General features: G+C 42.6%; 1 pseudogene; it reads right to left on the bottom strand.

Moving 5' to 3' along the window:
• Window positions 1–1,507: 1,507 nt before the first annotated feature.
• The window catches only part of LOC147792658 ((R)-mandelonitrile lyase-like), an 84,403-nt pseudogene continuing 61,273 nt past the window's right edge, over window positions 1,508–24,637 (bottom strand).

Below are 24,637 nucleotides of genomic sequence, written 5' to 3'. Positions count from 1 at the left end.
AGCACCAATACACTAGTAATAAGGCATAGAGGTCTAGACTAGCAAATTCGCTGCGCTCCTAACGTTGCACTCCTAACCCGCAGGCTAGCTGCTAAACAAAAACTTGCAATAGCAAGAGCAAGTCTTCGCTCTCTCTTCTTCCTCTCTTCGGCTCACTTCACCCACATCCTCGTCTCTATCCAAGTAAGAGCTACAGAGCAACTCTTCACTATTTGACTCTATTTATTACTTCTCCGGAAAATTAGAAAGATAGACAAAATGAGCTCAAACCACCTTCACTAGGCCTTGGGTGACATGCAGGCGATATTGGTCTATTTAATATAGGGAACAAGATCATTCATATCGTAAGGAATCAAACTATTAACCTTACCGGGATGGGTTCTCGCTTTCGGGCAAGAAAGTCTTACCGGGTCCAACCCTTATCCCCAGGAATAAGAAAGATCACGTATTCCACTTCTCGTCCCCTAGCAAACAACAAACAAAAGGCTTCTTTAGGGGACTTCCTGACCAGCGTGTTATTGACCGAGGGACCTCTCCTACTGGTAAGAGTGCGACGTGGCCGTCCTTTAAGTTCAGTTTAAGAATGAACGCACGCGTATATGGCTGATTGAGCTGGAAGCACTAGAAGAGCAAGGCTTTTTTTCCACGCTCGCCCATGATCTTTCTCCCTTATCAAAAGAGGGTCGACTGGATATACATGTTTTGTTTTTGTTAAAGACATAGAAGATTGCCCAGAGAAATCCGTTACTATATAGAAATAATAGAAATAGAAGAGACAAGAGCCTTAACCACCAACGATAGTGAAAAAGAGGTGCTCGGTGGTAGATTAAAAAAAGAAAAAGAACGGGTGCAAGCGGGACAGGTGAACTGCCAGTGATCCTGGTGAACCCATTCGAGGATGTCCTTCTCTACATTGACCGGTTTGATATAAAAGAATTGCGATCAAAGCAAGCGCGGGGCATTGTCCCGTCATAGACCCAAAAGTGACGAAGTCTAGTTTAAAGGCATTAAAGCAGATTCTGCAGAGATACTTCCTCAAAGATCAGAAAGAGTTGGATAATCAACGAAATACCAGAAATGCTACTGCTCAAAGAGATCTGCCAAGTTGAGTTCGTACTTTATAAGCATATGGTTGGGCAGTCTACCCCAGAATAAGGAGATCCTAGCCCATGATTTAGAGAAGGGTTCGCAGCAACTACAAAACTTATGACAGACGACCCTGTTTTATATAGAAGAAGAATAGCGATCAAAGCGGGACATGCGAGAGAGGAAGGAAGGAGTGGTCTTGAACCATACGCGTTTACTTACTGCTTGATGATTTTCCCTCTTGGGAGGAATGAGTGAATGGTTGGACAGAGATCAAGGAAGTGAAAAAACAACCTCATCTGGCTACGACTATTTTGATTTGGACGAGATGCCTACTTCACACGCTTTCCTGTTCTCCACGGGAATGCCAGAACCAGAGCTTGCCTTATCATGCGTATGCGCGCCGGGGGAAGAAACTTTCCTAGATCATAGTTGCAGACTCATGGCCAAAAGCCTGACCGCTATGCCGAACTCGAAGACGGAATAAAGCCCTTTTTCCCACAGAAATAGAGAATTGCGCAGGAGAGTCGAACTGGTTTCCGCAGACATAGTGGAAGGCCGTTCCTATTACAGCGCCGTTTAGCCTAATGCCAAAAGCTTCCTTTGGTTCTGAAGGACCAACGAATGGTGCAAAAGAGCTATCGAAGACTCTCTCCTCTACTTAATTTCAGGCTATAAGTCTACTGACTAATACCAGTGGTTAACCAACGATGAGCAGGCAAGAGGGGAGTAGGTTTCTGAGTTCAAGGTATTCTGAGGTTTAACCAATCAATAGAGAGATAGAATAAGACTTGGAAATGCTCTTGACAAGGGTAGGAAGCGACCTGGAAAGGTTAAGGGTAGTACGGCCGGCGGGTGCGATACGTTGGGTTTGTTTGTGTACAAATCAGGAAGTGTGATATATAATGATCTTGTCCTGAGATGAATGCTCTTGATCTTGATAGGCTTTGTGACTAGCACCACTGGAGTATTAGGCGGGTTGGAAGTGGAGTACGGCAGCTTGGCCCAATACTTGACTCAATGGGGGTATCAGGCTCGAGAAAAGTAGGTAATGCTATATTATGCTTGATACCTGGGATCTTCGGGAATGACTAAAGCCCGAACCAAGAATGCCCTCTTATGAAAGAAAGATCAACACCAGCACGACCCAAGGCTCTAAGCTTTTGCAGGGGTAAACGGGGGTTTGGAAGATGGTGTTTGGAAGCAATGGTTTGAAAGGTCCAGAAGCAGGCAAGATCGAGCTATTTCGTTGGATCAAACCTCGGTATAAGCAATGGAAAATAGAAAGGCTGACAATATCCCCTTCTATGGACTAGAATAATGTCTATTATATGGACCGACTAACGACCACTTAAAGGCTAACTCTTTTGCTGATAATTTTTCTAATGGGCTCCTTATGTGTACATGTGAGGAGTGCAATGCTTCATGTTCGAACACTGGCAAAAGGTAGGTCTGATTCTCTATGCTCTTTCTCTCTATCTCGGGCACACAAATTAAAGTCAGGCAAAGTAGGGGGGAAGGGGGTGTCGAGGGGAACAAGGAGATCTTCTTGGTTTTCTTTCATTGGAGGGAAAGGCTCTTTCTGCTCTTGGAGATGGAAAGAGGGATGCAAATCGTAGATGTGCTGATGAACTCACTGATACGTACAAAGATACCGAACGGGAATTGCTAGAGAAAGAGGAATAGGGACTGAACCGAGAATGACTTGAGATACCGAACCCAATGCTTTCAGCGATAGCGTGCGTAGGGGCTCTGTAATGGATAGCGCGTATGCCGGCATGTACTCCACCAGCGGGCGGATATTCACTGGTTCACTGGGAAAGGTGTAAACAAAAGATGCAGAACCAGATCGTCACTGGGGAGAGAGAAGAGACTGGCTAGGCTTGACTAGAATAGTTTGACACATACATAGGATACTTTTTTCCATACCATAGGTGGGTGCCCCGGTCATACATAAAGCGAAGGTAGTTGGCAAGCAGAGGTGTTGGGTATAACTAGCCCAAGGAAGGGGGGCTTTACAAAAGAAGTGATGCGATACAGGTAGCGGAATGGATTACATCTCCAACCCTAGGAAGTAGGGAAGCTCCTACAAAGTAGAATGCCTTAGACGAAGACGACTTACGCTTTTGGATTACGCTTGAGTCGGAGGAAGAGAGAGGGGGGAGCCCGGAGCAGCCTATGACCCCCCTTTTGGGGCAGTCTAGTCATGTACATTCTTTCCAGAAGTGAATTCGATAAAGTCCTATCTTACTTCTTGTTTCGGGAGATCCTCTGTCCAGTATTGTTCCATAAGGAGAGGGAACAGATCAACCTGTTTTATTAAAGAATTGATCCTCAATCCTAGTGAGAAGTTGACAAAAGAACTAAAGCCATCCATCCCAAAGCTATCCTACTATTGAGTCTACCACGCGAGAGCGCGAAAGGGTGCCACAAAAGCTATCTATTGAAGCCTCTAAGAAAGGGGTCACGCCCGACCTAGACACACAAGTCTGACGAATCAAAATACTACTAATACTAACCAACGGGAGATCCCAGCTAAGTCTTAGTTGAAAAACTGAACAAATCTGCCTTTTGCTATCCTTTTTACCCTAGTAAGGTCTTATTCTCGCTTAGCGCTTGTGCGTCGATAGAGCCTAACGAAGAGTCGTTTAAAGATCTTTTCAAAAACTACTTTCTATTTGTAGAGGGCAGGTATCACGCTCAATAAAACCATACTGAATAGGAGAAGAAAGAGGAACTATAGATCGAGAAAGTCACATTAGCTACACTAGACCGGACACACCTTTTTTTGTTAACCTATTTTGACCAGATCGGTCACCCCTCTCCCTCTCGGTCTCACGGCTTCGCCCCTTTACAGTTCAATCCGGTTAGTTAGGTAATATTGTCAAAGAAGAAAAATCAGATATTCTATTCCTTTACAGGAGAGAGAGTAAATCAAAGAAAGAAGGGAGACGAAAGCAAGACAACAAGACAAGATTCATTCTCCGGATCCTGTAAAGACCATTTCTGATTTTTTCTATCCTCCCCCGTATTTTTGGAGATAAAAGAGAGTCAAGGTAATTAATAAGTCAAGACTATCGAAGAAGAAATGAGAGTTCACTGTCAGTAAATCCTCAAGATTCCTTCTTTCACTCTTTCACTCGGTCTCGCTCTTTCACCCCTCAGCCCCCTATCACAACAAGGCAGAGGTAACCCAACTATTGTTCTCTAAAAGGCCTGCCTAATTCTATTTCTATTATAGTCAAGCTTGGAGAACAAACATAGTACTAGGGCTTACTAGGAACATGATTGGTGAAGGGGGCCTAAGCGCCTTAGGTAGCTGCTATCTATCGTATCTTTTCTAATAAGTTAAGTTAGGTAGGTGGTTGAGTCGAAGTGTAGAAGGAGACTAAGTCATCGGTCATGCCGGGATTGATTTCCTACTTCCAGCTGAATGAGGCTTTTTTACGTCAACCCTGCCTGCTGGAAGTGCCTCAGAGATTGCCTGGTCTTTCGTTTGCTATTCGAATTCTGGACCAGTAGAAATGTATGAAAGGTGGTCTTTCTTTTTCTTGTCCTTTTCTTTCTAGTAGCTAGTAGCTTCATCGTTGGTCTCTCCTTTTCCCGGTTCCCGGCCGGCTGTGACTCGTATGTCCAGACAACAACTATCTATTCCTAACAAATCCATAGATTCTTCTACCAGATCCTCTAGATTGTATTCCAATTTTCTTGCCTCAAGCAACTTGACTAATAAGGGAAAAGCCCAATTTCTGTATCCAAAATGCATGACCACGATCAATCCGACCTCTTATTTCAAAAGCCAAGGATCACGGTGTGAAAAAGAGGAAGACAGGTCATTGGAAGAGAGCAGAGGTACGAGAGGAAAGGAAGACTCTTACCATCGATTCCATTGTTCTTTGTCACAGAGGTCCAAACAGGCCAGAAAGAAAATCAGATGACGATGATGGTCTGCCTAACTTTCATTTAGGGATTCCAATAAACGTGTTACCAGACCTTCCTTATCGGCGGAGATTGGGTCCGGCCAGTCCCTAGGTCTCCTTGCCTCGTTTGGAACTGTCGAGGGCTTGGGAACCAAAGTTCGAGCTCTCCGTGAGCTCATTCGTAAAGAAGATCCATCCCTCCCTAGTGAAACTCAATGTCAAAACTGGGAATATCTAAAAGTGAAAAGAATCACTCAGGTTGTTTTTTAATTGCATTGCGGGGGAAGTTAGGGCTAAGTCAGGAGGGCTGGCACTCTTGTGGGAGAAGGAGGTGTTTTCGGATGGGATGGCAAGAAACTAGCTTACCGTCGGGAAGGGAAGGAGCAGAAGAATCAAAGTCGATCGACCACTGACTTGAATCCATCTCCAAACCGGAAAAGGAATTGGATGTATAGACAGGTGATGAATCAGCCACCTGAACTTTGCCTTTGGAAGTCTCCTTTTCACGGCTTATCACGAGAACGACCACATTATCATCCATGCGCGAGCGACTGCGCTCTCGAGAACCACCTCGCCTGTTGCCGTCCACAGCTTCCCTCGGTCTTTCTTTCCAGCGGCCGACGACAATGCAATGAGTCGACTTCTTATCTGGCTAATCCCAGGAAAATGCCCCCCACACATCTTGTTACTCTGCCACCCACAGCGGAATCCAGTTTTTTATCCGCCTTTCATTAATCCCGCCTTTCCCCACTTGAGACTTTCTTTTTAGCCCAGTCATGAACCACCCCGGTTGGAGCCATGATCTATCCAGCAGTGCTACATATCCTCCTTGTTCTTTTTCTAAGATTGGCCTAAAGAAAAGAACCGCACTTTCTTTTCTGGCTAAGATAAGAAGCCTTTAGGTTGTACGCCAGCCATACGTAGCTTGAACTGTGATGGCCCCAATGCTTAGATAGAAAAAGGCCGATTCCTAACTAAGACGCCCTTGTTTGAATATTGAAACCATATCCACCGTAGATTATGCATTTACTACATTCACTCCCTTCCTTAAATTGAAAGAGGAATTGCAACCTCCCAAATAATCAGAGTTCAAGAACTTGATCGGGAATTCTTAATAGTATGAAAGGGGCGAAGCGGCTGAAGATAAGGAATATAACGAAATGCAGACCAGAATAGAGGTTGCTTAGGCCCCGGCCCGACAGAGGCCGCTCAAGAGCTAACTCTGATAAGCTACCTTAATTAAGAATTAAGAAACTGTCTTTCAGTGACTATAGGAAGGAGAAGCATTCCTAAGAGATTTATAGAGAATTGAGAATAGTTACCGTTGGGTCTACTACTAATACTAAGAATGGATCCTTCTTCAGCCATACCCATACCAATACAATAATACAATAGGTCATACTATCTAGCATATGCAGACCAAAGATTAGACATCGCAGTCTAAGCGTGCTTGCTTTGCGCACCGGCACAGCAGAATAGGAATCCGCTGGCTCAGATGAGTGGCTCAAGGATCACTTCCTTGACCGATCTCTCAGCTTCAAAAAGAGGAGGAAACTGACAATTTCACACTTAGAGATTGAGCTCGTTAGTGATCTTTTCCATGGTGTCTAGGGAAAGCTATCACATTCGTACCCAAGGCAACGAAGTTGGCAGGCATTACTGTGATCTTGAATCACTTGCTAGGAGCTAGTCGGTACGACTCACTACTATTAATGGGGTGGAGTCGAAGCTATGGCACCAAAAAGTGAAAAATCTGCCTTCCTGAACCACTCGTGTAGTCTTCTTCCTGCCTCCCAGTTAAGGACCTATCTTGCTTTCGCTTTCCAAGTCTCATTTGGATGAGGCGCCGTCGCGCAACTCTCATTTAACATTATTTCCTCTCTATCTGCCTAGATAACCTCTTTTTCCCTATAAGGCACTCCCCAACAAGCTCGAACGTCAATAGCGAGACTGATTACTAATACCGAGGAACAGCTACCCCAGCAGAACCTGCGGTTTCTCTACGGAAGCTTCGACTATTTATATATTCTAGTATGATCAAATATATCAAAGATACGATTGGAAGTGAATTGATAGGATAAATTTGTTTGTGTCAACAGGTTTCTAACCCTATTCCTCCGAGGAAAATGGGGCCCTTTTCTTTTTGTTTAGCCGACCTACCTGCCTTGGAAGCTTTCGATTCTTTTCGTCTAGTCGGTCTATCAGTTAGTGGTAGTGGGGGAAGTCGTAGCAGTGGCCATTTCCCTTAGTCTGTCAAGCCAGTCCTACATCTGCAAACAAAAGAGTTACGTAAGTATAACGTGACGTGGTCAATTCGTTCTAAGTCTTCGATTTGGCCCGAAGTGATTCATCCATCCTCCTTGACGGTAGTACCGTAGGCTTTCCCACCTCTATCTTATTAAACTAGCTATCATTCTACCATTGTTCGAGAGTATGGTAATCCTTTGACTAACTCTAACTCCAGCTCTTACTTAACTCCTACGTTCGTTGTATACTTGATAAAGATAAAGATCAGTATAAAATATGAAATGCTCTCTTCCTTGGTCCCCTTATCTATCCCTCCCTGTAAACTTATCTAAAACGCTTTTCTTTCAGTCCATCTCACCTGCCCTTCACTCTCCTTTACCGGTAAGGTTAGGTCAGCTTTTGAAGCTCACTTGGAGTGGAGCTATGGTTTCATAGAAAAAGGAAAGCCCTAATAAATGGGTCTATTCCCACGAGTCCTTTCCCAGTCTTTGTAAGCAGTCACGTCAATATCAAAAGAAAGAGAAAGCATGCTTCTAGCGTTGATGTTGGAACTATAGGATAAGGATGATTGATTGGTCTTACACCCCCGCTGGGGCTTTTAGGCGCATTCAACATAAGGCATCTGTAAAGGGTTGAATCGGGTGGGTGTTAGCGAACCATGACGATCTGTGAAGGTCAACAGCCATGTGGAAAGTTTGACATAGTGAAAAGGGCTTCCATTTCATTAGTTAGGACCTATTCTCAAAACCTAATGTGTCAGCCTACTCGACTTGGAAAGACTTTTTGATTCTTATTGTTGCACGACACCCATGGAGCCTCAAAACAAACCAACCAACCAAAAGATTACTCCAAACACGTCAGACTACGAGTGCCAGCCAACTCACTCTATTTATGAACAGAACAAGGAAAGCCTAACAAGTTGTAGGTGGTACAATTTCCATCAACTTCGTCCACACCTGCATGAATTTCAATATCTGTAAGCCACACATCAATCTAAGAAACCAGAGCGAGCTACTAGCGTTGACCTTGTCGAGCTAACAAGCAATGATCAGCCAGCCCCTTGGGCAAAAAGATCACTGATAGGCATGGAGATAGCTCTTTGGAGTCTGAGTTTAGAGTGAACTATCTGAAATTCAATATCCCTATCTCCCGTAAAGACTAATCACTTTCTTGAGTGGCTACTTGAATCTCAGCTTACCACCATCCTGTCAAGTGAAGAAAGATCAGACTAGAGACCAAGCGCATCGGACTGCATCTGAGGGGTTCTCTTGGTCTAACTTTCAGTCCTAAACAGTTAACCACATTCTTTACATTCTTCGATGCCGATTGCGCTGGCTGCCCCGATAGCAGACGATCCACTACCGGCTTCTGCGTATTTCTCGCTAAACACCTTGGCTCCCCAGGATGAGTGAGGGCTGACTATTAGGCATCCCTTTTTGTTATCCAGTGACATTCCTGCGCTAGTTCAATTTTGAGTTAGGATCGATCTACTTGATTTTATAGCCTATTCTTTTCTTTCCTGTAAAGGTTCTGAAAGTGAAGGAGTTTACCTAGTTCAATCAGGGAGAGAGAGTCAATGAATTAGCTGCTTGACTTTACCTTGTTCAATCTGGGAGTGGAGGAAAGAATCCATAGGGTTCCATCAGGTTCATGAGCTTTCCCTTCTTCTCATACAGCCGCTTGACTCAAGCGCATCGGACTGCATCTGAGGGGTTCTCTTGGTCTAACTTTCAGTCCTAGACAGTTAACCACATTCTTTGCATTCTTCGATGCCGATTGCGCTGGCTGCCCCGATAGCAGACGATCCACTACCGGCTTCTGCGTATTTCTAGCTAAACACCTTGGCTCCCCAGGATGAGTGAGGGCTGACTATTAGGCATCCCTTTTTGTTAGCCAGTGACATTCCTGCGCTAGTTCAATTTTGAGTTAGGATCGATCTACTTGATTTTATAGCCTTTTCTTTTCTTTCCTGTAAAGGTTCTAAAAGTGAAGGAGTTTACCTAGTTCAATCAGGGAGAGAGAGTCAATGAATTAGCTGCTTGACTTTACCTTGTTCAATCTGGGAGTGAAGGAGGAAAGAATCCATAGGGTTCCATCAGGTTCATGAGCTTTCCCTTCTTCTCATACAGCCGCTTGACTTACCTTGCTTGTGAAAGAGTGAAATCAGTCATCTTCATCCCCCTGACCTGATTTCATTCATTTATTCAACCACAGTAAAGAAAGGATCGATCATTAATCTTTCTTCTTTCGCATCTTACTGTTCAATCTAATCTGTCTCATTCATCTTTCGGTTCGGCTTTACAGTGAAAGAAAGAAATCCGGGAGACTCCAGATGAAACTTCACTCCTTTACCTATTTGAAAAAGATAAGAGATAGTGAAGGGATAGGAAATTCCTTGCAGCGACTGAACCTGAACCTACACCTGATGGAACAGAATATTAATTGTCAAAGGATAACCTACTTCTGGTTTCCCTAAGAGAACTACAAGAGAACTACCAAGAGAAAGAACTACTAGGAGAAAGAACTACAAGAACTAATAATTAGTATCTATAGATAACTAATACCTTGTCCCCCTAATACTCTATTTCTTCTCTTTTTCTTGTCTTGTTCTTGTCTTTCTCCTCTCTCTGCTGCCTACTTCCTCTTTCACCTTTTCCGGTAAGGTAAGACGAAACAAGATTCATTCTTTAACTAATCCTACTCCTCTCTCCTCTGCCTACTCCTTACTCCTACTCTCCTTACTCCTACTCTACTTACTTGACTCCTTTTGTCTAGTGTATTACCTGACCTATACTATACATACTTCTTGTTTCTTTCACCTATTCTTGAACTGTAAACTAAGACTAAAGCGAAACCCTGCTGTACTATTCTTCTTTCACGATATTCCCTTCCAGAACAAGGTTAAAGTCAAGCATCTTCCCTTCTGTTCTCTGTGCTTTCTTTCCTCTGTCTGATTGAAGTAAATAGGCTGTATGGATTCTCAAGTGTTTCTCAACTCCTTATAAATTCTCCTTCCCTTGAGTCTCTATTCTATTCCTTTCTTGCTTTAACTCGTTAAATAAGTGGTTAAGGTTAAAGCATCTTCCCTTCTGTCCTGAACTATTACTTCTTTCACACTTTCAGAAGGTAAAGCATATGAATGAACTAGCTCTTTTCTTTCACCTATTGATTATTCTTAAGACTCAATGAAAGAGAAGCTGATGAACCTGCCCCTGCAATCTATTAGCATTAATTCCTTACCTTCCCCTTTCTTTCTTAATGTACCTTCCCCTGCATTAATGGTTTCTTCCTTCCGCTACATTAATGTACCTTCCCCTACCCCTTCCATTTTATCTGTTGTTTGTTTGTTGTAGTTCTTTCAGTATTCTTTAACTGTAACCTAAGAGAGAGAAAGATCAGCTCAATCACCTTTCTTTAGAGTCGAGGAAAGAAGAGAATACTGAACCGAACTCATTCCCTTGCCCGTTTCCTGCCTGATTGAAGGAGGTCAAGCTATTAGCTATTTTATTAACCTTTATAGAAAGAAGAAGAATCAGAGAATGCATGTGATTAATGATCCTATCCTGGAACTCTGTAACCTGCCCCTTTCCTTTTCTTTTCCGATACGACCTGACCTGAACGGGGTTGAACTAACTCTTTTCTTTCACTGAGTTGATTCTAAATAGGTGTGTTGTTTGTTTCTTTCTTTAAGTCAGAGGTTTGTTTAAGGAAAGATTAATTCTACTTTGCTTGGCTCCTCCCCTCCTGCCTGACCCTTGACTCTCTAACTCTTTCTTTCTTTGTTCCTTCGCTTCTGTTCTTTCACTCTGTAACATAGAGAATAAGTGTGTTTGATTTCACTCGTTCTCTTCTCTGTTCTCTCTTCTTTCTTTACCTGCTGGAACTGTCAAGTGTCTTGTCTGGCTTGTCTGTCTCCTTCTCCTTGCTGCCCTTGCCCGACTGTAAACTCCTTGCTCTTGCTTTCTTTTCTTTACCTGTATTTGTATTCCCTAAACCTGATTCTGTATTCTGTTACTATTCAATCTTGAATTGAACCTATTGTATTGTGATTCTTCTTGTCAGGTTTAAGGTAAGGAAGGAAAGACAAAGAGAAAGAAGACTCCTTATTTATTAATTAGCCTGATCCTGAACCCGTTTGTTTGTTGGTAAAGCTGCTTCGTTCACTCAATCCCCTGTCCCTGTCCTTTCCATTCCGGTTGAGTCAATTCATTGAATCCCTTCCCTCTTCCTATTATCTTATTGATTAACCTGACCTGAGCCTGCCTATCTGGTCTGTCTGGTCTCTCTTGCTTTCTTTCCTTTGATTTTGAGACTCATGAAAGGAAGATTAGCTCCTCTCTCCCTGTCCTTTACTTTCTTCCGGTCTAGTAAATGAAGACGCTACTTCACCTTTGCTTTGTCTCTATGATAGTCCCTTCCTTATCTCATATATTTTTCTTTATCTCACAGCTGAACGCGTAACCTGTCTGTCTTGGCTGGCCCTGAACTGTAAACAAAGAAAGCTCTTTCTATTTAAAGCTCTTTCTCTTCTCTCTCTCCTTTACTTACAGTTAGTTGGTTGAGTCAAAGCTCCTTTCGTTCTCTTCTCGTCTCACTCTCACTGGTTGGTTGGCTCCTTCCCCTTTGTTACCTCCGTGAATAAGAAGAAAAGAGAAATGCAAGTGAAACTGAGTACTCCTCTCCTCCGTACCTTTCTTTCTTTCCATGAGAGGGTAAATTCATTCTATTCTCTCTCTCCTCCCTTCCCTTGTCGAGCTTGCTTTGCTTCGTTTCATAGTGTTTAGTTAGGATGAAACTTAACTGTTCAATAACCCATTGATTCTTGAACCTATTCTGTAACCTCTTTCACTGATCTTTCTTTTTCCTTACTGGGAGTGTGAAAGCCTAAAGATTAATTGGAACTCAATCACAACTACTGAGCTGAGCCTTGACTTACCTATTTATTCACTGCACTGTAAACAAGGTCTCATGCCTGCCTGCTTCTTCCCTCTCCTCTTCTCACTGCTTGGTTCTTTCTCCTTTACCTTCAAACACTACACTGGCAAATCAGCGTTCGGTTTATATAGTTGTGTTACTCCAGGAAAAGGAATATGTATGTACTAGTAGTTAATAGTAGTGAAGTTAGTATGCGTGCAGAAGAAGAGAACGAATGAAAGAAAGAGAAGCTAAGCCCTGGCCCGCGGAACCTGCACCTGACCCGTAACCTGAACCTTCTAACTGAACTACAATACAACTACTACTAAAGAATGAAAGAATGGAGAGACTCAACAAGCAGGAAGGAAGGAAGAATGAGACTGCCCGGGAAGTAGGAAGTCAAGGCTTAACCCTTTTCTTTTCCTGTCCGAGTTTACAAGAAGGGGGACTATCGGTGATTGATCCTTGCCTGTTCTAGAGTCAATGAATTGAATTGGCTGCTTTGCTTTTCAAGCCTCAACCTCAAACCTGAACCTGACTCTATCTTATCTTATTCATTCATAAAGTCAAGACGAAATCAACCAACAAGAATGAGCCGGACCAGGAAGTCAAGAAAGACGGGAGGAGCCAAGACTAAAGATTCTTTCTCCTGCACCTATTTATTACTATTATTCTTTTTAAAGGAGCTAGCTAATTCATGTACTCTCTTTCCCTTCTGTAACTGTAAAAGAAGATGAATGAAAAGAGTCAGTCAGAATAGAATGTATTTGTCTCGAGCTTCAAACACTCATAACGTAAATAGGCTGCCTAAGATTCCCTCATTCTCTTCTGTGGTAAATAGGAAGGAGGATGGATAGGCGGTTGTGGCTGGCTGAGATTTCCTCATTCCCCTCTCTTTCTGTAGTGTAGGGTTGGTTTCACTCTGATTGAACTCAGTAAAGGAAGGTGCGTGCTATAGGTCTCTTCTCTTCTCTTTACCTGCTAGCTGTAACTGTCAAAGATATTCATATTCCTTAGGAGTTTTCCTTCCCCTCGTAAACAAGTTCAGACTCAACAAGCAAGAATGAGAGACTGCTGACCTACTAAACCTCAGCTTCTCGTTCTTCTCCTTTCTTTCACTACTATCTCTAAACTAAGACTACTGAACCGACACCCTTTTCCCTCATCTCTATTCCTTTCTGGAACTCAAGCTATTTGATTGAATTGAAGAACGGAACCTTCCCCTCGTCTTTGGTTGCTCCTTAACTTTACAGGAGAAGGAAGAGGATTAAATAAATATTATGCTGCTCGGCTGGCTGTAAGGGATAGTCAAAGGATTGATTAGTAGCTGAAAGACTCCTTCCTTTTCTTTTCCTTTTTCATTCTAGCTAGTTTACGAACAACCTCACTCTGTAACCTACTTGACTCTGTAACCTGATGAAAAGAGAGAGATTCATGATCCGTAACTCCCTTCCCTTTCTTTCTTAATGTACCTTCCCTATTTATTTACTGTAACCTAACTAAGAGAACGAGAAGCTCACTCTTGAGTTGCTTTGCTCCTTCCATTGCCTTTTGATTCTTTAACTGTAAAGGAGGTAAGTAAACTCCTGTCCTGTCTGTCCCTTCTTTCACTTCTTCACCTATTTATTCAGTGTAAACAAAGAGAAAGACTCCTTATTCATTCTCGTTTACAGTTCTATAATCAATGGAATTAACAGCTTTGAAAGACTCAACCTCTTCCCTTCCCCTTTTCCGATATGACCTGACCTTATTTATTGAGGTGAAGAATCAACCGAAAACCTGAACCTATCCATCCTTGTAGGTCTCTTTTCTGTTCCTTCCTTTTCTTTCAAACACTCGGGGTCTCATAGCTTCGCTCCTTTCTTGTTGAGAATCTATAGGCGGCTTTCAAAAACTCGTTTACTCTAACCCCGGTAAGGTTCTTCAAATAGCGGATTCTTTCTTGTTCACTGTACTGATAAGAACAACAGAAAGCAAAGGCTGGCTACACGGATGGATTTTGATTAAAGAGAAGTTATAGTAGGGAAAGTGGAAAGGTTCTTTTTCTTGTCCATTCTCGCTTGTTGCTTAAGGTAAGGGTTCGACAGTGAATTTCTTCTTCCAGCGTTTCAGGGGAGCCCTAAGAAGACATGATCCCAAGCGAGCTGATTGATGCGACCAGACCACTAGGATTTTGCGGGGTCTTCCTCAGACGAATTAGTTCTATAGAGGTTTTGGCCTCTTTTAGGTTTTCCAGGGTCTTTTTGAGGAGCTCTTTCACCCAGCAATATACAGCCTCAGAATTGACTCCCCTTCTTTTGATAGCATCATGTCATCAGCATACCCAACGTAGCCTACGCCCTCCCTCCTCTTTGCATAAAGGAACTGATTTGAATATCGAGTTGGTGCAAAAAGATGTGAATTAGTACGGGGGAGAGGAGCTGCGAGACACACAATAACCTTGTTTACAGTTTCAGAATAAATAGGAAAAGGCAATGGATCATGAGCTGATCTTGATTTAATTTCTTTCGTCTTTCTGAATCAAACAAAGGAAAGAGAAGAGACTAGAAGTCCAGGCCAGGACGGAAGGGAAGATGCAAACACCTATTTACCTTGTTCAATCAAATCAGGAAAAGGTGAATGAGTAGGGAGAGGTTCATGAGTTTACTGTGAAAGAAGGTGTGAAGGAGAATGACTCTTGAGTTTCGTCTTGAGTAGTCTTTCCAGTGAATAAATAGGTGAATTGAATATGCTTTCTTTCCCTTGTTTGTGTTTGAAGGACTCTAAATAGGATAGGGACAAGTGAGTGAAGGAGAATGAATCTTTCGTCTTTCCCTTGTTTACGTTTACTGTGAAAGAATAACTCACACACAATAACTGATTGTAATAGCGGTGTAAGGAGTTATCAGTTCCATCAAGAAAAGGTTCTTCCTTCTTTCACTCACTCTCCCCTAAAGAAAGGAATAGCTTCTTTCTCGTCAGGTTCCGGAAAACGGGCGAAGCAACTTAACCGATATGGAAAGGAGCTCCGGCTTTGAGACCAAGAGGCGAAGGAGTTTACTCTCATTCATCTTGAGTCCCCCTTCAAACACTGTTAAGTCTCATTAATCTTTCATCTCCCTTCTTTCTTGAACAGTAAACAAGGTAAAGCCGCTGCTGCTAATGAATTTAATATCCCAGATTTCATTCTCGTCTGGTTCCTTCCGGTTTCACTAGCTCTTTTCTTTGTCTTTCCTCTCCGGTAAAGGTGAGGTAGCTTAGGGCATATCGGGGCAGGGAAGGTTCCTTCCTTCTCATAATGAACAATAATGGAACAAGGGGTTAAGTCTCATTAATCTTGATTCTTTACTGGAGTGGAGTCGAAGAGTATTTGAAAGGAGAAAGAGCAGTTCCAGAATAAATAGGTGAAAGAAGGAGAGAGATAGTTGTAGAGGTTATGTCTAATTCTTCTTTCTTACAGGAGAGTAAGTTCAAGAATAGTTCAACCCTAGTTCAATTAGGATCAGAGAAAGAATGTTGAGGAGAAGAGAAAGAGAAAGAATGAAGAGAGAGTTTTGGAGAAGAGAAAGAGAAAGAAGGAATCTTTCGGATTTACTTACAGTTAAGTCGAATTGATTCTTCGATGGTCATTCCTTAATAATGAATTAATTACCTTTACTAGATTTTCTCCCTAAAAATAAGGGAGAGATACTGTTTTATCCCAAAAAATACAGGGGGGGGATAGGTGAATTCTTGTTTTTTGAGTGTTTACAGTCGAGTTCCCGAGGGAAAGAAGGGTAAAGATAGACTTTGATCCCCAAAAATATGGGGGAAGATAGAATTAATTAATTCATGGTCTTTACTGGTTCCGGAATAAGGAGTTGAGGATTTACTGACAGTTCACTCTCATTGATTCTTCGATAGTCTTTCCTAACAGTGAACGAGAAAGAATGTTGAGGATTGACTAATAGTTCACTCTCATTCATCTTGAGGATTTACTGACAGTTCACTCTCATTGATTCTTCTTTCATCTTTCCTTCCTATTCCGGAGCTTGACCTTCAGATAGTTTACGAGGTTGTAGCTCAGGTAATATCGGTTCAGGTTCAGTCGAAGGAATATCTGATTCTTCTTCTTTCTCGTTAGGTTCAGTCTCATTAATGTTGCATTCTCCCTTGATTCTTGAACTGTAAAGGTTCCTCAAGTGATTGAGTTCCATTGCATTAATTCATCCGGCTGGAAAGGGAAAGACTGAAAGAGGATAGTAGGATTTAAGTAAGTTAGGGTTAAGGAAGGAAAGGGGAAACAGGTTTAAGGAAGGAAAGGGGAAACAGATTCGCTCATTCACCTAGTTATTCTTGCACTCGGCTGATCTTAACTCATGAACCTCGGTAAACTCGACTCAAAAAGGGAGGAGAGGGTGTCGGGTTTCGGTTTCGTCTCATTCATCTTTCGTATTTCCTTTCTCTTTTTCTTTTACCTTGTTCAATCAGGTTCATGAGCGAGAACTTCCAGAATAAGGATGATGCAAGCCTCCCTCCGTCTATGTATCGACTATCAGGCCCATAACAACACTCTCAATAGAAAAAGAGCTCGTGCTGCCACTCATCGCGAACTTTTTGATCAATTAGGTGCGGTAAGGTATTTCACCAAGTTGGACTGGCGGCCGTAGTACTACCAAGTGTGGATCTTAGAGGGCTTAGAGGGCAAGACGACGTGAGGCTGGAGCTTTAGACTTTCTAGTAATGCTGGTCTAACCAATGCCTCCTTTTGCACAAAGATGAATGAAGGATTCCGCCCCACATGCATCGTGAATGGGAGAGAAGTTTCTCGTAGTCTGTGCTATTTGATACTAATTGATTGATACTAAATACAGACCAGATGAGATTTTGGTGTATACTCTCATTGGAAGAAGACGTGGAGCACCTTTTTCACATGGAGAGAGCAGTGTTCCAGATCATTAGGGAAAATCCATTCTATGTGAAGTGCTTTGCATAAGGTCTAGTTCCTTGGGCATTGGATTGGCGATGGAGTTGGTTGGATCAATAGAAGGTGTGTGCAAGCCGTGGTGGACTGAGAGACGCCACGCAAGGTACAGGAATTACGATTCTTCCTCAGATTAGTCCTACATCTATTTTTTGATTGAGAGGATATATTAAACTATAGGCGGTTCATCGAGGGCTTCTTTCTCGGGTGATCGATCGGAAAGGCTTAAGCTTTCCATTAGATTAGTAAAGGGCGAATGAGGGGCGTGTGCAATAGTTTTCTTTCTTTCTCCCGCTCGATCACTTCAATGCCTATAATTTGAGAGAGAACAGGAAAGCCTTCTCCTGAATTATAGGAGGATGTGACACAAATAATGACTCTCTTCGCCGGGATGTCAGCAGGTTAGGCAGCTCTAAGGGTTTTGATATTCGGGGTGGAAGACAAAACTCTGACACAACCAAGTGAAACTAAGGGTCTAAAAGAGGGAACGATCTGATCTATGGGGTGTTCACTCTTGGAGGACGGCTAAGAATGGCCCTTAGAGTAGACGGGGTCTTTTCAAGGACGAATAGAACGAGATAAAGGGGGTAACCTAGAGAAATGGCCATATCTCTTTTCTGAATGTGGTATCAAGGTTCGGTTCATTTGGAAAAGAGGTCGCGAGACCGTGCAAATGGTTGAATTGATGACTTCGCTTCGATCTCTTCGACTGAACCTGAAGGAGACTTCGATCGTTCCACTTTAGCTGAAGAAGGAATGAATCATCTCACTAGGAATTTCGGAGAGTGAATCTTCTCTTTTAGATCCTGACCTTGGTAGAACTTGTCTTTGATTGGGATTTCGATTGAAAAGAAAGATGTTTGTTAGGCCGGTTCCTCATGTGCTTAAGAAGCCAAGGAAATCTCGATCCCATTTGACTACTCAATCTTTTTTAGAGAAAGAGCACTCGGGAGCATAAGCAAGTTCAGTGGTTTCAACCTCTGTAATGGGAACCTCGAAGCTGTTTGAGGCAGGAGCAACCTCATATTAGGCACTGCCGCAGCATCCACTGGTAGTTCGAAGGTGCACGATAGCGAAGATCAATCCATCTCACTCAATCTACAAAAAAACATTGCCTTGGGCGCATGCAACCCAAAAAGAAAGAAAGACAGCTCGCTTGAAGAAAACTCTTTTAGAGCCTGGTTCAAGCCAAGCCCCTTCGATTCGGCAACAAGAGTCGATTATAGAATAGAATAGTCTTTTGGTCAGCTTTCCCGTTCTTTCAGACTTTCTGGCCCGTAGGCTTTATAGCGGACCTGCCTGACAGGGAGGATATGAAAGATCTCGTTGCGCTTGCTTTCTCACTTAGAAACTATACGACCCTTACTACTGTAATTAATAATTAAGTTACGACCCCTACTGTCATTAATAATTAAGTTAAGGCATGCTTCGAAAAAGATACCTTCCATTCTCTTGTCTCCGGCGATTAACCTATTCCAGAGCAGTCTGGTGATTAGCCTATCTATCTCGCACTACTCGAAGTCTTCGTAAACTCGTTGTACGTAGTGGAGGTTGCTGTGAGGAGATCCTTGTGCCAGTGAAGATTGCTTATAGTGATCGGGAAATCCAAAAGAGAAAAACCATTGATTTCTTTCCAACACTCTAGATAGGCAGAAGGATCTATGTCTATCCCCAACTTCCTTTCAATCCACACACATCGGCAAATTGAGGCTTTCTCTACTAGGAGGCAGCAAAGGAGAAATGGGCGCATACGCTGGTTCGATAAGACAAGGAAAAACATTCGTTAACTACTAGGACACTCCACTATAGCCTAGTAGTTGCACTCCCCTCACTATAGATATATTTCTGTCCATTTGATCTAACCATGATTAGTAAGTCGATCCTTCACAGGTTGTTCGTAACTAGAGCCGGGTCAATTTACCGTTTTACCCCTAAAGTTACTTCTTATAGCTATGTACCATATATAGCTTTACCGGATATAGCTTTACCGGATATAGCCATTGACCAAGCTATAAATACAGGGAGCAGACTCCATAACTCAACAATTCTCCCACTTGGAGACTGATCCTACACCATACCAATTAGGGCTTTGGCATAGCTTTAATTTTCCAACATCAACACATTTTGTCAACATGTCTGCTGGATTCTTTGCACCCTCTATCTTCTACAAACACATATCGCCTTCTTCCACTAACCTGCGAGTGAAATGGTACCGTCTTCTAATGTGTTTTGTCCTTGAATGATAGACTGAGTTTTTCACAAACTGTATGGCACTCTGACTATCTGTATAAAGGATCTTCTTGCACTGCTTTCGGCTAATTCTTCTAGATAGTCTGTCATCCATATCATCTCCTTTCCAGCTTTAGCTATGGCCACGTACTCAGCTTCAGTAGATGAAAGAGCAACGCATTTCTGAAGCTTGGACATCCAACTCACTGCTGTTCCATCTATAGTGTAGATATACCCAGATGTGCTCTTGCTGGAGTCTACATCTCCACTCAGATCAGCATCCACAAAACCTTGCAGAACTACTTTGCCATTGCCATAACAAAGTGTAGTATTGGATGTACCTCTCAGATATCTTAGAAGCCACTTCACAGCTTCCCAATGTTCCTTCCCTGGATTTGCCATGTACTTGCTAACAACTCCCACTGCATGTGTTATGTCAGGTCTAGTGCAGACCATAGCATACATCAAACTCCCAACTACAGAAGCGTACGGAACTGATGTCATGTGCTCACGTTCCTCAACTGTCTTGGGAGATTGCCCCTTTGAAAATTTAATATGATTTGCCAAGGGGGTAGTCCTGGGTTTAGCGTTATTCATCTTGAATTTGGACAACACCTTCTCAATGTACTGCTCTTGGGATAGATTTAATGTGCCAGCAGATCTATCTCGAGAAATCCTCATTCCAAGGATCTGCTTCGCTGCAACTAAATCTTTCATCTCAAATACTGAAGACAAGCTTGCCTTCAGGTGGTTTATCTCCCTCATACTTGATCCAGCAATTAGCATATCATCCACATACAGGAGTAGAAACACATAAGAATCAGTGTATTTCTTGAAGTAGCAACACTGATCCTTTTCACTTCTGTGGAAACCACTCTTGCTCATGAAGGAGTCAAACTTCTTGTACCATTGTCTCGGTGCTTGTTTCAGTCCATACAAGCTCTTATTGAGCTTACACACCATGTGCTCCTTGCCTGGAGCTGCAAATCCTTCGGGTTGTTGCATATAGATCTCCTCATTTAGATATCCATGTAAAAATGCCGTTTTTACATCCATTTGCTCAAGGTGCAAATTCTCCGATGCAACAATACTCAGTAGAATTCGGATAGTAGTTAATTTCACAACTGGAGAAAAGATCTCAGCATAATCAATGCCTTTTCTTTGTGAATATCATTTAACTACTAACCGAGCCTTAAACCTCCTTCTGCCATCTGGTTCAACCTTGATTTTGAACACCCATTTGTTCAACAGAGCTCTCTTTCCTGTAGGCAACTCAGTCAGCACCCACGTAATATTCCTTTCAAGTGAGCTCATCTCATCATCCATGGCTTGCTCCCACTTAGTTGAATCTTCCACTTGTAGGGCCTCATCAAAGGACTCTGGTTCTCCTTCGTCAGTCAGCAACAGATAATGTAATGAGGTTGAATATCTATCTGGTGCTCTGGTAGTTCTGGATGATCTTCTCAACACCTACTCAGGTGCAACTTGCTCCACGTCTGGTTCTTCAGCAATAAGATCAGGAGTTTCTTGAGCTTCTGTTGTACCATCACTGTGTGAATTTTCGTGCCACTCAAGTTCAACTCCCACTTGCTTCGTAGTCTCAGAGTTTATCTTCTCTCTGTTCTTGTACGTGACATTTTCATCAAAGGTCACATCACAATGTCTTAGGATCTTCATATTTTTCTCATCCCAAAACCTATACCCGAACATGTCAGAACCATAGCCTATGAAGTATTATTTCACAGCCTTAGCATCAAGCTTATCTCTCTTCTCTAGATCAACATACGCAGTATAACCAAAGGTTCTCAAGTGAGAGTACTTGAGTTCTTTTCCTGTCCATACTTCTTCGGGCAATTTGAACTTCAAGGGTACTGACGGCTCTCTATTAATCAAATATGCTGCTGTGTTCACAGCATCAGCCCAGAATGTCTTTGGCAATCCAGAATGAATCCTCATGCTTCTTGCTCGCTCATTCAAGGTTCTGTTCATCCTTTCTGCAATACCATTTTGTCTTGCCTTACCGGGAATTGTTCTTATTAATCTAATTCCCTCAGCTGCACAAAATGTTATAAACTCTGATTTGTTGTACTCTCCTCCATTGTCAGACCTCAGGCATTTGATCTTCAAGCCGGTCTGATTTTCAACTTCAGCTTTCCACTTCTTGAAGGTGGTAAACACATCTGACTTGTGTTTCAGAAAGTAAACCCATACCTTCCTGTTGAAGTCATTGATGAAGGTGACGTAGTACCTTGATCCACCAAGTGATGAAACTGGAGATGGTCCCCAGACGTCTGTATGGACCATTTCCAACTGCACTTTCTTCGGTTCTCTGGCAGCCTTTGTGAAACTAACTCGTTTCTGTTTGCCCATAACGCAGCTCTCACAAAGACCCATATCAATAGATTTTAAGCCTTCTAAAGCTCCTTTCGCAGTCAGCATCTTCATTCCTTTGACGCTCATATGTCCAAGTCTATTGTGCCATAGACTTGAATTGGAAGCACTCTCAGCAGCAGCAGTCATGTTTATACACTCTGCAGTAGTGTATAAGGTTCCGGATTTTGTGCCACGCACAACAACCATGGCGCCCTTCACAATCTTCCAGGAACTCTTTCCAAACTCTGCTGCATAGCCTGTGCTATCCAACTGACCAATAGAGATCAGGTTCTTCTTGAGACCAGGAATGTATCTGACATCTTGTAATGTCCATTGATTTCCTGCTCGAGTTTGTGTGGAGACATCTCCCTTTCCTTCAATCTCCAAGGTTTTATTGTCGGCAAGATACACCTTCCCGAAATTTCCTGATTTGAAATTTCGAAACAATTCCTTACTTGGAGACGAATGGAACGATGCACCTGAATCCAAAATCCAGGATTCAGCTGGGCTATCCACACTAAGGATTAAAACGTCCTCAGCATCTTCTGTTGTGTATATAGAATCATCATCATCTTCAGATTTATGATTCTGCTTCTTCTTTAGCTTTGTACAATCTGTCCGAAAGTGTCCTTTTCCCCCACAGCTCCAACACGTTACGTTGGGTTTGTTTGGAGATTTTCCCCGGTTCTTTGATTTTGAACGCCCATGTTTTTTTGAGCTCTTTGATTTGCTTCTTCCCCTTCGATCAACACTGAGAGCATTGCCTGATGAATCTCCAGTTTCCCGTTTGCGAATACTTTCACTGAGAACTACATCTCGAATTTCATCAAACTTCAGTTTATCAGATCCTCGGGAACTGCTAATTGCGGCAACAACAGTATCCCATGACTCGGGTAAGGATGACATCAAAATCAACGCTTTAATTTCATCTTCGAAATTAATTTCCACGGAACCCAGTTGACTTATGATCATATTGAATTCATTTATATGATCCGCAACACGTCCACCTTCAGACATCTGTAGATTGAACAATCTACGCATCAAATACACCTTGTTCATAGCCGACGGTTTTTCATACATATTTGACAGCGCCTTCATCAGATCTGACGTTGTCTTCTCCTTAATGATGTTAAACGCCACGTTTCTGGATAGCGTCAACCGGATCATCCCTAAGGCTTGTCGATCCTTGAGCTTCCACTGTTCCGTGGTCATGGTATCCGACTTCACCCCCAACAGAGGTTCGTGAAGATGTTTCTGGTACAGATAATCTTCAATCTGCATCTTCCAGAAACCGAAATCGGATCCATCGAACTTCTCAATTCCAATCTTTGAACTTTCCATCTTCACAGATCGTGGTGAATTTTGCCTTGCTCTGATACCAGTTGTTAGGATCGCACAACAACGCACACGCTCGATCTAGATGATCACAAAGAAAAGGATAGAGAGAATTGCAAGAAGAACTCTGGCTAAAAGGATTTTGTTTTTATTGATCACTTCAGGTATGTACAACAAGAGAGAGTACAGAGAATAGAAAGTACATTTCAAAGCTTTACTGGACGGGATATATATATGGTTCAGTCTACTAAATATAGCTTTACCAGATTTAACCATCTATTATATATAGCTATGTACCATATATAGCTTTACCGAATATAGCTTTACCGGATATAGCCATTGACCAAGCTATAAATACAGGGGAGAAAGACTCCATAACTCAACAGCCTGCTTACTCATTCCCTTCTGATTGATTGAAGAAGGTCTGTCTGTCTCATTGCTGCCTGTCCCTTCAAAGACTGGGTAAAGGGTCTGTCTGTCTTGTCTGTTTTGTCTGGCTTCTCTGCTCCTGACTACTCTATTTCTTCTTTGTTCTTCTCTTGCTGGATGGATGGATCCTTTCTTTCACTCATTTACACACTCTCCCTGCCTGAACACCTATGGATGTATTCTTTCTCCTTGCCCTTAAGCTGTAAAGAACTATCTTCTTCTTCTTCTTTCACCTATTCTTGAACTGTAAACTAAGCCGAAAGAGAGTTTCGGAAGGGAACTCATTCACTTGTTCACCTCTCCCTATTAAAGAGGTCATTTCCCGAGGTAAAGCCAAGTCGCTGCAGCTAATGAATGTCCTCTCCTGTAAACAAGGGAAAGAAAGCTGAAACACTCCTTTATTCATTCTCGTTTAACAGATCACTATTACTGATTAACCTTCACCTTCCCGAACTCACTCATTCACCTACCTTACTTACCTATTCTTTCTGGTCTGTCTCATTGCTTTGCTCCTTGCTTGCCCTGCCCTACCCTATTTCTTTTCTTTCTATTTATTCAATCAAACACAAACAAAGACTCTTTCTTTCACACTCACTGTGTAACCTCAATCAATTAATCAATCACTACTGACCCTTCAGCCAGCTTCCGATGATTTCTCCTTACCTTAACTACTGAACCTGCCTGCCCTGCCCCTCTCCTCCCTCTCCTTTACAGTCGAGCCGAGCCGCTTCGCGCCTCTTCTCGTCTCGCGTCTTCGCCTCTTCGCCCTCCGGGTCTCAGGTCTTTGCCCCTCTCTCTTTCCTCTCTCTACAACTCGTTAAAGTGCTTGCTTGGCCCCTTTCTTTTACTCTCCTACCTGTAACTGTAAGAAAGATGCATTTTCCACTGCCTGTCTGCCTTCTTTGACTGCTCTCCCTATGTATTCTTAATAATGGACTTGACTGGACTCTCTTGTAACCTCATTCCCGTTTCCCCTTTCTTTGACTTCCTGATTTCACTCTTTGTTTGCTTGCCTTGCCTTGTTCTCGCATATTCTCTTCATTATCAAGAACTCAGTAACCTTTCTTTAGAAAAGAGAGAGCAGCATGTCATTCATTCATTCATTAGAAAAGAGATAGCAGCATGCCATTCATTTATTTCTTCTCCTTGCACTCTATACGTA

Source organism: Cucurbita pepo, chromosome 5 (assembly GCF_057944985.1).
Source record: "Cucurbita pepo subsp. pepo isolate OVF chromosome 5, ASM5794498v1, whole genome shotgun sequence".
Lineage (NCBI taxonomy): Eukaryota > Viridiplantae > Streptophyta > Magnoliopsida > Cucurbitales > Cucurbitaceae > Cucurbita > Cucurbita pepo.
Note: the sequence above shows the minus strand (reverse complement) of the source record. Positions and strands in the feature narration are given on the sequence as shown.